Source organism: Arachis hypogaea, chromosome 12 (assembly GCF_003086295.3).
Source record: "Arachis hypogaea cultivar Tifrunner chromosome 12, arahy.Tifrunner.gnm2.J5K5, whole genome shotgun sequence".
NCBI lineage: Eukaryota > Viridiplantae > Streptophyta > Magnoliopsida > Fabales > Fabaceae > Arachis > Arachis hypogaea.
The window spans coordinates 107,345,672-107,358,509 of record NC_092047.1 but is presented as its reverse complement, the minus strand read 5'-3'; the positions used below and the strand labels follow the sequence as shown (position 1 = coordinate 107,358,509).

At 37.1% G+C, this 12,838-nt stretch overlaps 1 non-coding gene across 1 annotated transcript; it reads left to right on the top strand.

The window, feature by feature from the left end:
- The first annotated feature begins 2,762 nt into the window (after positions 1-2,762).
- LOC112731350 (small nucleolar RNA R71) lies at positions 2,763-2,870 on the top strand. The gene has a single exon (XR_003167132.1). It is a non-coding gene; the product is annotated as a small nucleolar RNA R71 (small nucleolar RNA).
- The last annotated feature ends 9,968 nt before the right edge of the window (positions 2,871-12,838 follow it).

Below are 12,838 nucleotides of genomic sequence, written 5' to 3'. Positions count from 1 at the left end.
TTGTACTAACACACTTGTCTAATACTCTAGATAAACTATCCAAGCAAAAGCTAAATGAATCACCATATACGTTAAAATTATCCATAAAAACCTACATACAGTTCTCAATGAGATCAGAGAAAAGACTCATCATGCACCTTTGGAAAGTAGCTGGTGCATTACATAAGCCAAATGGCATTCTCTTATAAGCATACGTTCCAAAAGGACATGTAAAAGTAGTCTTTTCCTGATCTTCAGGAGCTATATGAATTTGAAAGTATCCTGTATAACCATCTAAAAAGCAGTAATGGGATTTACCTGACAGGCGATCAAGCATCTGATCAATGAATGGCAAGGGGTAATGATCCTTGCGAGTGGCTTGGTTGAGACGCCTATAGTCAATGCAAACTCTCCATGAATTCTGCACTCTAGTTGTCAGGAGCTCTCCATGCTAATTTCTTATTGTTGTGACTCCAGACTTCTTGGGCACCACTTGTACTGGACTGACCCATTCACTGTCTGAGATGGGGTAAATGATATCTGCTTCAAGTAGTCTGGTTACTTCTTTCTTGACAACTTCTAAGATGGTGGAATTCAATCTTCTTTGAGGCTGACGAACAGGCCTTGCTCCCTCTTCTAAGAATATTCTGTGTTCACAAACTTGAGGGCTGATGCCTACTATATCCGCTAAGCTCCATTCAATTGCTTTCTTATGTTTTCTCAGCACATTAAGCAGTTGTTCTTCTTGTTGGAAAGTGAGTTCCCTTGCAATGATAACTGGAAACTTCTGCTTATCCTCAAGGTAAGCATACTTGAGGTGTGGAGGGAGGGGCTTTAATTCCAATTTCTTTTCATGGCTAGGTTCTGGATCATCCGGGGCTGGTGATAATGGCAAAGGGTCTTCATCATGTTCAGAGGGTGTCCCCACACTTTGACCTTGCTCTATGTGCTTCTCTTCCATTTCTTTTTGGTGAACTTCAGCTATAGTTTCATCAATGATGTCGCACTGGAAGATAGAATGATCTTTCGGAGGGTGCTTCATAGCTTCATTTAAAGTGAAACTCACTGTTCTGCCATCTATCTCAAAGGAGTAAGTTCCTGAGAATGTATCCAGCTTGAACTTTGAAGTCTTCAGGAATGGTCTTCCAAGCAGGATTGATGATTGTCTCCCTGAGTCATTAGGGGGAATTTCCAGGATATAGAAGTCAATAGGAAATGTGAGCCCCTTAATGCTCACTACTGTAATAATGCTTTTATCTGCTAACACAAAATGAGCTGCCGACCTTTTTAAGGGAGGGAGCCTCAAAGTATCATATATAGACAATGGCATTATACTAACACACGCTCCTAAATCACACATGCAGTCAGAAAATATTACACCTCCAATGGTACAGTTAACCATACATGGACCTGGATCACTATATTTTTCAAGTATACCTCCCATTAAAGCAGATATAGAACTACCTAAAGGAATAGTTTCTAATTCAATATTTTATCTTTATGTATGCACAAATCTTTTAGAAACTTTGAATATTTAGGTACCTGCTGAATGACATCAAAAAGGGGAACAGTTACCTCGACCTTTTTGAGTATTTCTACCATTTTGGGATCAAGTTCCATCTGCTTCCTGGATTTCTTTGCAAGGTGTGGGAATGGGATAGGAAGGGCGTTACTTGCAGCTTCTGCATCCTTTAGTGTTTCACTCTGTGGTTGAGCTGCTTCCTCTTCAACTATGTTTTGTACGTCCTCTTCCTCTTCAGCATCTTTCACTAATTCACTTCCACTACATCCTTAGCTGGGACGTGTTCTGGTGAGCTTGGCTCCTCCTGGTTCCTCCCCTGCAATGTGGTTTCGGACCTTAAAGTGATGGCATTGATGCCACCTTTGGGATTAGGTAGGGGTTGAGAAGGAATTTCACTGGAGCTTGAAGGTTGATTGATGGAATTAGGTGATGAATCTAACCGGGAGATGAAAGCTTGTAAAGTGGCTGTCAGACCATTTAAAATAGAGTTCAGCTGCGTCTGCATGTCTTGTTGTCCTTGTGCAAGAGAGCGGAACATCTCGTCATTTGATGAGGAATTGGGATAAGTGATTTCAGGAACCTGTTGTTGGTTGTGTTGGAATCGTCTTAGGTGAGGTGCTCTGTAAGACTGGTTCTGATTCTGCTGTCTGTTGTTGTTATTCCACCTCTGATTTCCATTGTTATCTCTGCCTCCTCTGTTATAGTTGTCCCTCCAACTATGGTTAGAATTATCTCTCCAACCTTGGTTGGAGTTATCCTGCCATCCTTGGTTATGGTTTCCACCTTGGTTGTAGTTGCCACCTTGTTGATTGTATCCTTGATTCAGGCGGTCATAGAAGTTATGAGTAGCTACCACAGTGTTATCTTCTTGTTGGAGCTACGGACATTCATCAGCATAATGACTATAATCAGCACAGATTCTGCATACTCTTTAGGGAACTAACTGTTGGCTCTGTTGTGGTGGGTGAGGCTGAGCTTGTTGTTGTTGGTTCAACTGCATTTGCTTTAGTAGGTTGGTCATTTCACATATACTCTGTGTAAGAGTAGTAGTTTCAATGCTAGAGGAAACCTCTGCAACAGCTTTTGAGTGGCCGCTCCTCTGCCTGTGATTCCTAGTGGACTCAGTTAAGTCGCTGATCAGTTGCCATGCTTCATCTGCGGTCCTGTACCTTTTCATAGAACCATTACTAGCACCATCCAGTGTAGTCTTATCCTGGGGGTTCATGCCTTGAGTGAAGTAGATGATCAACACTAGTCTGTCAATCATGTGATGGGGGCATGCGTCTAGAAGGTTCTTAAAACGCTCTCAGTATTCATAGAGAGTCTTCGAGTCTCCTTGAACAATGCAAGAGATCTCTTTCCTCAGTCTATCTGTGACTTCAGCTGGAAAGTATTTTTCCAAAAATTCTCTCCTGAGTGTATCCCAGTTGGTAATAGTCGCTTCAGGTTGGGAGTAGTACCACTCCCTTGCCTTTCCCTCAAGAGAAAATGGGAAGGCAGTTAACAGAATAGAAGTTTCATCTGCACCATTACGCCTAACAGTAGAATAGGATGTCTGGAAATCCCTAAGGTGCTTAATAGGCTCTTGAGCAGGTAAGCCATGAAACTCGGGCATCAAGTTGATTAGTGCAGTCTTCAGTTCAAAATCTGCAGCCAGATTTGGATGATGCACTTGATAAGGTTGTGGTGTAAAATCTGGTGCTCCAGCTTCCTGGAGAGTAATTCTCCTAGGTTCTGCCATGTTACCTGCACGTGAATCAACTGGATCAGTAGTAAAGGAGCTTGTCTCGCTCTCAGATGGCGGTTCAGATTCGCCCTCAGATGAGACTGGTGAATCGATAACAATCACTTCACCACCCTCAGAGGCTAACCGACGTCGAGCTCGCCTAATACGTGAAAGAGTTCTTTCAATTTCAAGATCAAAAGTGGCTAAGCTCGGATCAGGCAATGAATGCATCATTCAATGAGAAAGACATATAGCTCATGGTAACAAAATAAGAATAAAATATGCAAATAAATAAAAATATGTACACTAATTAATAATCTAGCACACTATTGCAACTCTCCGACAACGGCGCCAAAAATTGATGCGTAGCAGAAGTTGACCAATTAAGGAATTAATAAACGAAATGCATTGCAAGTACAGTCCTTAACCAACTAAGATCTGCCTCGTCAATTTAGAAAAGTTGTCACGAAATTTAGAAATAAAAATACTGGGAGTGTGAGTCCCAGGTCGTCTCCCAACGAGTTGCAGGAAAGGGTGCTATTTTATTAACTAGAAATTTTCCGAAAGTTTGAGAATTGAATAATGATGAACAATTGAATAATTATAAATTAGATCAACAAAAATAAACTAAGAACAATTATTGATATTCTAAATAAAAGGCCTTGACTGTGGAATTGATTAATTGGAAGTTCTATCCTTGTTGGGGTCTCTTAAGTGTAGTATTAAAAAGGTTATTATTTTCACTTAGTTAACCCTTACTAAATAAAGGAAAGTCAAGTGATTAAGCTAACCCTTATTCGCAAATCCTAGTCCTCTCCCTTAGGAAGGTCTAGCGTTAGTAAATACAGAACTAGCCAACAGCCTTCCAACTCAAGTGTCTCCTCTTAATCAACCCCCATGTCAAGTAGAAAAACTACTCCATTGACATGGATATAATACTCATAAAAATATAAGAAGACATGATAAATTAAATAAAATAAAATAGGGAATTAATAATTAATTAAAAGTAAAGGTAACTATATATATTAATAAATTTAAAATGCAACATACTAATCTGAATAGGGTCAATGATCAACTGAAAAGAGTAAAGGAATAGGGAAACAAACTAAAGTAATGTCTTCAACGGAGGTAATGATTCTTCAACATCCAAAATCCAAAGCAAAAGCGTAAACTATCAATGTAAAGCTAATCTAGATTCAGATCTAAAACTAAAAGTAATCCTAATATCAATGTATCTGAATGTGTGTGGATGCGTGTTGAGTCTCTGCATGTTCCCTAGCTTTAGTCTGTGTTTCTGGGCCAAAAACTGGGTCAAAACGCGGCTCGAAATCGCCCCCAGCGTATTCTGTTATTTCTGCAGATCGTGCAAGTCACGCGTATGCATCGTCTACGCGTTCGCGTCATTTAGCTATTTTCCTTGTCACGCGATCGTGTTGTCTACGCGTTTGCATCATTTGTGCAGACTCCTATCCACGCGTTCGCGTCAGGCACGCGTTCGCGTCGCTGCGATTTCTTCATTTCGCACGCTCGCGTGAGCCATGCGCTCGCGTCAGTGTTCGCTGGTCATCTCCTTAGTTTCTTGTGTTCGTTCCATTTTTGCAAGCTTCCTCTCCATTCTCTGACCCATTCCTGCCCTATGAAGCCTGAAACACTTAACACACAGATCACGGCATCGAATGGTATAAAGGAGAGTTAAGATGTACTAATTAAAGGTTTCTAGGAAGCAAGTTTTCAACCATAAACAATACTAGGAAGGAATTATAAAATCATGCAATTCATATGAATAAGTAGGTAATGGCTTGATAAAAACCACTCAATTAAACACAATATAAATCATAAAATAGTGGTTTATCAATATGCACCAAAGAAACTTTTTGAAAAGATGTTAATAATTCCCAAGCAGTTACTAAATATTTTTGTAATGTCTCATTATTACACTTAAACTCCTTCGACAACTGCTTTAAAACTAAATGTGAATCCCCTAGAATTTGAACTTCTAAAGCTCCTTTGCCGATTAAAATTTCAAGACCCAAAATCAGAGCCTCATATTCGGCTACATTATTAGAACAATGATACTTTAATTTGAACAAGAATTCTGATGGAATACCCTCTGGTGAGGTAATGAGGATTCCAACCGTCGCACCATCTGTATGCTTGGATCCATCGAAATACAATTTCCAATAGTTGACTTCTACATCAACTATATTTGCCCCCTGGTCATGCAGATCTTTCGAATTGTCTACAAAAAAATCCGCAATGACCTGTCCTTTAACAGCCTTTGCTGGGACGTACTGTAAATCAAATTCTGTTAACGCTAGCATCCACTTCCCCAAAAGTCCTCTTAACATAGGGAAACTTAACATATATTTAATAAGATCGGTTTGGGCTATAACTTTCACCGATTTAGCCACCATATAACACTTTAAATTCATACAAGCATGATATAATGACAAGCATAATTTTTCGATCGGGGAATACCTTGTCTCAATATCAGTTAAAACTCGACTAAGGTAACAAACTACCCGTTCATGTCCGTTTTCATCGTTTTGGGCTAACATACACCCTATAGTATTTTCAGCTGCTGCAATGTATAATTTTAAAGGTTCAAATGGACGAACATTCGCCATAATCGGGGCATTAGACAAATATGTTTTAATCGAATCGAACGCCAACTGATGTTCTGTGGTCCATTCAAATTTTGAACCATTTTTCAACTTCACTAAGGGTGCAAATACCCTAGTTCGATCCGAAAGATTCGAAATGAATCTTCAAAGATAATTTATTTTACCCAAAAACGATTGTACTTCTTTCTTAGATTTGGGTGCAGAGAGAGCTAATATTGCATCTGCTTTATTTTTATCGATAGCTATCCCCTTCTTATGAACAACAAAACCTAAGAAGTTTCCAGTCGATACCCCAAAAGCACATTTTAAAGGATTCATTTTTAATCATTTCTTCCTCATAGTAAGGAATGCTTTTCTTAAATGGTCTATATGCTGACTCACAGAAATCGATTTGACCATCACATCATCGATATATACCTCCATAAGTTTTCCAATAAACTCATGGAAAATGGCATTCATTGCTCGCTGATATGTCGCTCCAACATTTTTTAAACCAAAAGGCATAACCACCCACTCATATGTACCTAATGCCCCAGGACACTGTAAGGCAGTTTTAGCAACGTCATCTTCCGCAATGAAAATTTGGTTATATCCAGAATAACCGTCCATGAAACTAAGAATTTCATTTCCTGCTGCAGAATCAATTAACATATCCACAATTGGCATAAAATATTCATCCTTTGGGGTGGCATTACTCAAATCTCGAAAATCAATGTATACCCTTAACTTCCCATTTTTCTTCATCACAGGGACAATATTCGATACCCACTCCACATAACGTGCAGTTCGAATAAATTTTGCTTTGATCAAGCGTTCTATTTCTTCTTTAATTTTCACATTGATTTCAAGAGCAAAACATCTTGGGGTTTGCTTTACAGGTCGAGTATTGGGTTTTAATGCTAATCGATGTTCTATTAATGAACGATTGAAACCAGACATTTCATGGTAATCCCATGCAAAGCAATCTTTAAACTCGTGTAACAAATTGAAAAGGTCAGTTCGAAAAGGATCAACAAGATCTTTACAAATATATGTAATTCGAACATCATCATGAGTCCCCAAATTAATTTCTTCTAAAGGATCCTGAGATTCGAACCCTTTATAGTGATCATCCTCTTGAATTGAATATTTTTCAAATTCCAAAGGCTCCAAATCATAAATACAATCGAAAGTAAAATCAATAGAATCATGAGAAATAGAAGAAACTTGACTTTCGATTAAATATTGCTACCTTTATTTTCTACACAATGAGCCTCTGCTATTAAATCGGCAGTCTGGCTCACATCATTAGTTCCATTACAAATAATAGGGAAATCATAACTACATTCGACTGGAAGCGTCGAATCGAACATATTACAATTAGTAATTTTACTAATCCTATCTGATCCAACTTTATCAGAAGAATCATCTTTATTTTCTAAAACTTGAAATTTATTTAAATAATTATGCAAAGTTACCAGGTAGTTGGAAACTTCCTTAACCTGGTCCATAGTTCAGCCTTCGAGGTCTTCAAGAAAGACAGTCCCAACCAGTCGGCTCGAAGCCCAAGTCTGGATAGCGTAACTTCACCGAAAGCCCCTCCGAAGTTAAATAACACCCTTCACAATTGTAAGGATTTAGAGATCGATCAACATTTAAAGGCTTTAATTTACGATTATATATCCTAAAATCGACATGCATTTGTTCGACATATAAACTCAAATTTGCTTTGACAATTTCAGGTTTGCCTTCCTTAGTCCATAAAAGCACGCTCTGATGCACTATAGAGGGTACAACACCTACACCATGGATCTAATCTCTCCTCAGTAAGGCATTATAACTAGCCTTCGATGGCACTATCAAAAACACATAATGTCTCTCTGAAGACCCTACTTTTACAGTCAAAGTAACCAGCCCTCTCGCTGATGTGGAGTTCCCACTAAAATCAGTCACAACAATGTTTGTCGGGACCAGTTCTTCAAAATGCTTCCCTACTTTTCCCAACATCCTCTCAGACAGAAGACTAATTACTGCTCCACTGTCAATCAATACCTTGTTTATTTTGAACCCATTCAAAACAACAATAATATGAAGGAGACGCAAATGAGACATTTGCCTTTTTGTAGGACGGGAAAAGAAGCCTGGCTCATCTTCTATGCGAATGAAAGAGAAAGCCCCTTCGTCTTCCTGATCATAATCCTCATCTGGATTACTTTTGCATTCCCCATGGTACTCAGTGGGAATTATCGAGATCGTTCCTACCATGTCATCATATCCTTCATCAAAGTATTCCTCGTCAACATCAACATCTTTGTGTTTGTCAATCCCAGAGGACTGAGCAATTGCCTTGCCTTTTTCCATCTTTGCTGGTGATGGAATTTCCTTGGGATAAGTCTCTCCATCAGAAAGAAAGACAATCCGAGAATGCACAGAAGGCGTTGCTGCTCACCTCTTTTCCTGTCTCAATTTGAAGTTTCTTATTTTGATTGACATTCCTTCTTCTACCTCTTCCTCTTGGGTAACCCCTGGCTCGTCCTCGGTAGAAGGCATATTGATTTTGAGAAGGTGCTCGATGCCCCCACTGAAGATTGCGTCGATACAGCTGATCACGCCTTTGGAATTCTTGACAGATTCTAATCCACTGAACACCTATAGCCTGAGATCGACTTAAAGGTGCAGTCACATCATGCTGAGGGATTTTCGAACTAGAACTCTCCACACGTCGAATTGGTTGCCTCTGGCGTGCTTGTTCCTCCCTATGAGCCAATTTTTTCTTCATTCTCTCTTTTTCAAAGATTGCTGCCGCTTCAACATCAAAGACAGCATTACACCGCGAACACAGAGATACGTCCCGGTGTTTTATCTTTTGCTGAACCAAGAAGTCCAGCAAGCCATCCCCTGTTTTGGGGTATACAGATCTTACCTGTGACTCAAAATCATCAAGAGCCACTTCGAAATCATAAGACATGCCAACCATATTCACCCCTAAGTAGGGCTCGACACAACTGGCATCAACCTCGAAGGGATCTACATCAACCTTCATCTCCTTCTTGCCATCATCAAATTTCAAACGTCCTTCCATGATTGCCTCTTGAATCAAATCTCTGAAATGTACACAGCTGTTATTCTAATGACTAGTTACTTGATGAAATTTACAATAAGGCTTTCCTTTCAAATCTTTTATGGAAAGTAAAGTTCTACCCTCAGGCAAAACTAATTGTTTATCTTTAAGCAACACATCGAAAATCATATCAGATTTTGAGATATCAAAACTATACTTCTTTCCACTTTTAAGTTTTGAATCATTCGATTTTTCACTACTAGGAAGCTTTTTCAGTAAAGAGAAAATATATGGAGGGCCTTTCTTAAGTTCAGCCAAATCGACTTCTGTTTCGAAATCGATTTCCTCCTCTGAGGATTCCATGGTTACGTAGGCAACCTTTTCTTTACAAGTAAACGGTTTACTCTTCGACCTCTGCTCACTCCTATATTTTTCCTTCTCCTTTTTCATGAGCTCGGTCTGCTGAACCTTTTTGACCAAATGAGCCAGATCAGGAATATGCACATTAAGCAATTTTCTACGCATATAAATTCCCAACTCCATAGTCGCTATTTTCACTATCTCACTTTCAGGAAATGTCACATAGCATCTACTTCTAGCATTTTTGAAACGTATTAAATAATCATCGATGGTCTCACCATCTTCACGTTTCAAAGCCACTAGATCAGTAACTGCTACATTCATTTCCCCTCGATAAAACTGAGCGTGAAAAGCAGTTTCTAACTGATTCCATGTTGTGATCGAATTCGGTCTAAGATTCGAAAACCAAGTAAATGCATTCTTCGTCAATGACGAAGGGAAAAATTTCATTTTCAAATTTTCATCATTAGCTAGATTTTCGATCTCGATCAAATAACGAGCAACATGGTCAGTAGTTGATTCTCCAACTTCTCCAGCAAATTTTGTGGTTATTTTCGGATTTTTCACCCCTCTTGGTACTTCAGCCATTTGAACTACTTGGGGAAAAGCAGACACAAAATGTGGTTGATTCATAAAACCAACATTCAGCCCAATCCGATTTAAAACCTCTTCTATAATTCTAGTGACCTGATAGCGATCACCATGCAATCTAGCTATAACATCATCAGCATTTTGACCTCGAAGAACCACGCGAGGATTTTCTCGATTTGGAATATCATTCTCATTTTGAAAAATATTTTCCATCCCCTCGTTATTTCCTCGGGCATTGTGCCTCTCACCTTCATCATAGTCGACGATTCGAGCAATCCTCTTGACTTGTCTAGCAAGACGCTCGAATCTCGATTCATGATCAGCCATCATGGGATTCAGAATTGTAGTTATTTGCTGAATCAATAAATTGACCAAGTCATGGTGACTTTCCTCCATTTGTTGTCGATATACTACTATCGAATTCGCAGCATTCGAAGTGGAGCCCACATGATAATCACGAGAATACTCAGAGTGTTGTGGGTTTTGAACATTATTCGCTCCATTTACATTCCCACAACGGACAGTCGGCATAAAACCACCCACCGGTGGGGTATAACCAGGAGGAAGACCATAAGGGGGCCAACCAGCGGTTAATGGAGGTTGATATGGTGGCACAGGACCACGTGGACGGGTATTACATCCAACATTTCCAGTTTGAATAGTTGTAATGGCTATATTTTTAATTTTGATTGCGCCTTCCGAACGTGAAGACATATCGGCATGTTGCATGGATACTGGTATGCTATCATTGGTGAATGAACCACCATTCACATTTGACAATTCATCAGCCATGTGAATGATCTTCCCACTTCGTAATCGCATACACTAGACAATTACTGGAAAAACAATTATTTTGACACACTTTGATTTAAAAATTGTCCCACCGGGCGTGCCAATTTATTTTGTCGATTTTTAGCAAATCGATAGTGGTTCGATATCTAGTGGTCTGGGAGCAAAACCTACTCCTCTGTGCGAGTACCAGTTTTCTAGAAGTGCATCAAAGCGTCTTCGATTAAACCAATATTAAAAATAAAAATAAAGTAAATCTGTAAATTAATAAATAAGACTTAGAAATTAAAGTTTTGAAAACTAAATAAATAATAAATAGAAAAGTTTGCAATGAAATTAAAGGAAAACAATAAAATGCCTTCGATTGGATTAAAGGACTTCAACATAAAAGATTTAAACACAGAAGGATAAATTGAACAATGAAAGTAAAGAACACTTGGTAAATAAAATTAATTGAAATGTTAAGTTTACAAAAAAAAATAAATTGAAAGAAAGAAGAAGATGGAAGGAACCCTACAAAAAATATAACTCGATCGTAAACTCAGGAATTCGCTGGGATGTGAAAGTGCTAGAGTGTTTTTTCTGAGTAAAAGTTCCAACCCTTAATCCCTAACACTTCCTAGTATTTATAAGCTGTCTTATATAACGGGTAATTAAGTTACAATTAATTACAATTGAATGAAAAAATTACAAATTTGAAATACAATCACTCTTGGTAACCGTTCCCGCTGCGTGATTGTAGATATTCCCCATGTTTTCCTCGTGTGATAGAGGCCATGCTCGTTTCCACAACTATTCGACCAGCTTTTTGAAGGCTTCACTCAATTTCTCGAATCGAGTCTCCTATTCGATTTAACTTATTCGATCAACAAAACAATCGAAATCCAATCAGCGCTGAATACCTCCAGCTTCATACTCACGCGCGCATCTTCTCGAGAAACTACACTTGACTCTTTTCGATTCAACTCATTTATATCGAAAATATTTTTTCGATCAACAAGAACAAATTCTTTCCAATGCTAACTATTTATTAAATCCATTACATGAAAGCAATCCAAATTAAAAATTGGAAATTACTCACGTAAAATTATTTTTATGTAAAAATAATAATTAAAAATTATTATAAAGTTTCACTTATATAAAGATAATTTTCCAGGAATTTTCAGCTTAGAAATCACAAGTTTAAAAAAATAAAAAAATTATGCATCCAAATTTTTTACTTAATCAAATCCAACCAGATAGAAATAATACATTTTAAGATTTATTTTCTACTTTTTTTTCAGTTGAAACAAAAATACAAATAACTAAATTTTACATACATAACTGGTGTCTTTTTTTCTTCTTTCTTTTTTTTTATATTTTTTCTTTTAACTTTCTCTTTTTCTATATCATCAATATCATCTTCTTCTTTTTTATTCTGTTTTTGTTTTTTATTTCTCTCTAAAAAAGAACATGAACAAAAAGAAGAAAAAAAAAAATATAACAAAAAAGAAGAAGTAAGACAATAAAAAAAAAGAAAAAAAAACAGCCAAATAAGTTCTTGTTAAAAAACTGTTGTATCAAGTCTAAAACTTTGAGAAATTTCGATTAAAAAATTCCTATATCACAGTTAAGAAATTTCAGTGCCAAAATTAAGAAATTTTTGTGTTGCGATTAAACAATTTTAGTGCTATATTTTTTATTTTTTATTTCAAACAACTCCTCCTCCTCTTCTTTTTTGTTTTTTATAGTTCTTCTTATTTCACACATATAATTCTTCTTGTGTCATCATCCATATTAAGAAGAATAAAAATAAAAAAAAATAAAATGAAAGAATTATGTAACTTTTTATTTTTTTTGTTTTATTCTTTTTTATAATAAACACAAAAATTTTTGAAGAAAAAATATGTAACTTTTCATGTAAAACCCAAAAATTTTATACGAAGAAAAAGAAGAAAAAAAATTTACAGCATGAAGTACAAAACCTTGAGAAAATTTGATGTTAAAATTAAAAAATTTTTATATTAAGGTTAAGAAATTTTGGTTTTGTTTTTTACATAAAAAATAAGAAGTATGATTCATGCATATACGTTTGAGTAATTTTTGTTAGGTTTTGAACATTAATTAAACTTATTTGATAAAAATGCTCAGATTTGTGACAAGACTGTTAAAAAATACGAAAGGATCTAATTGTTTTCTTGGTGGTATTCACGTCCTTGGTTAAATCT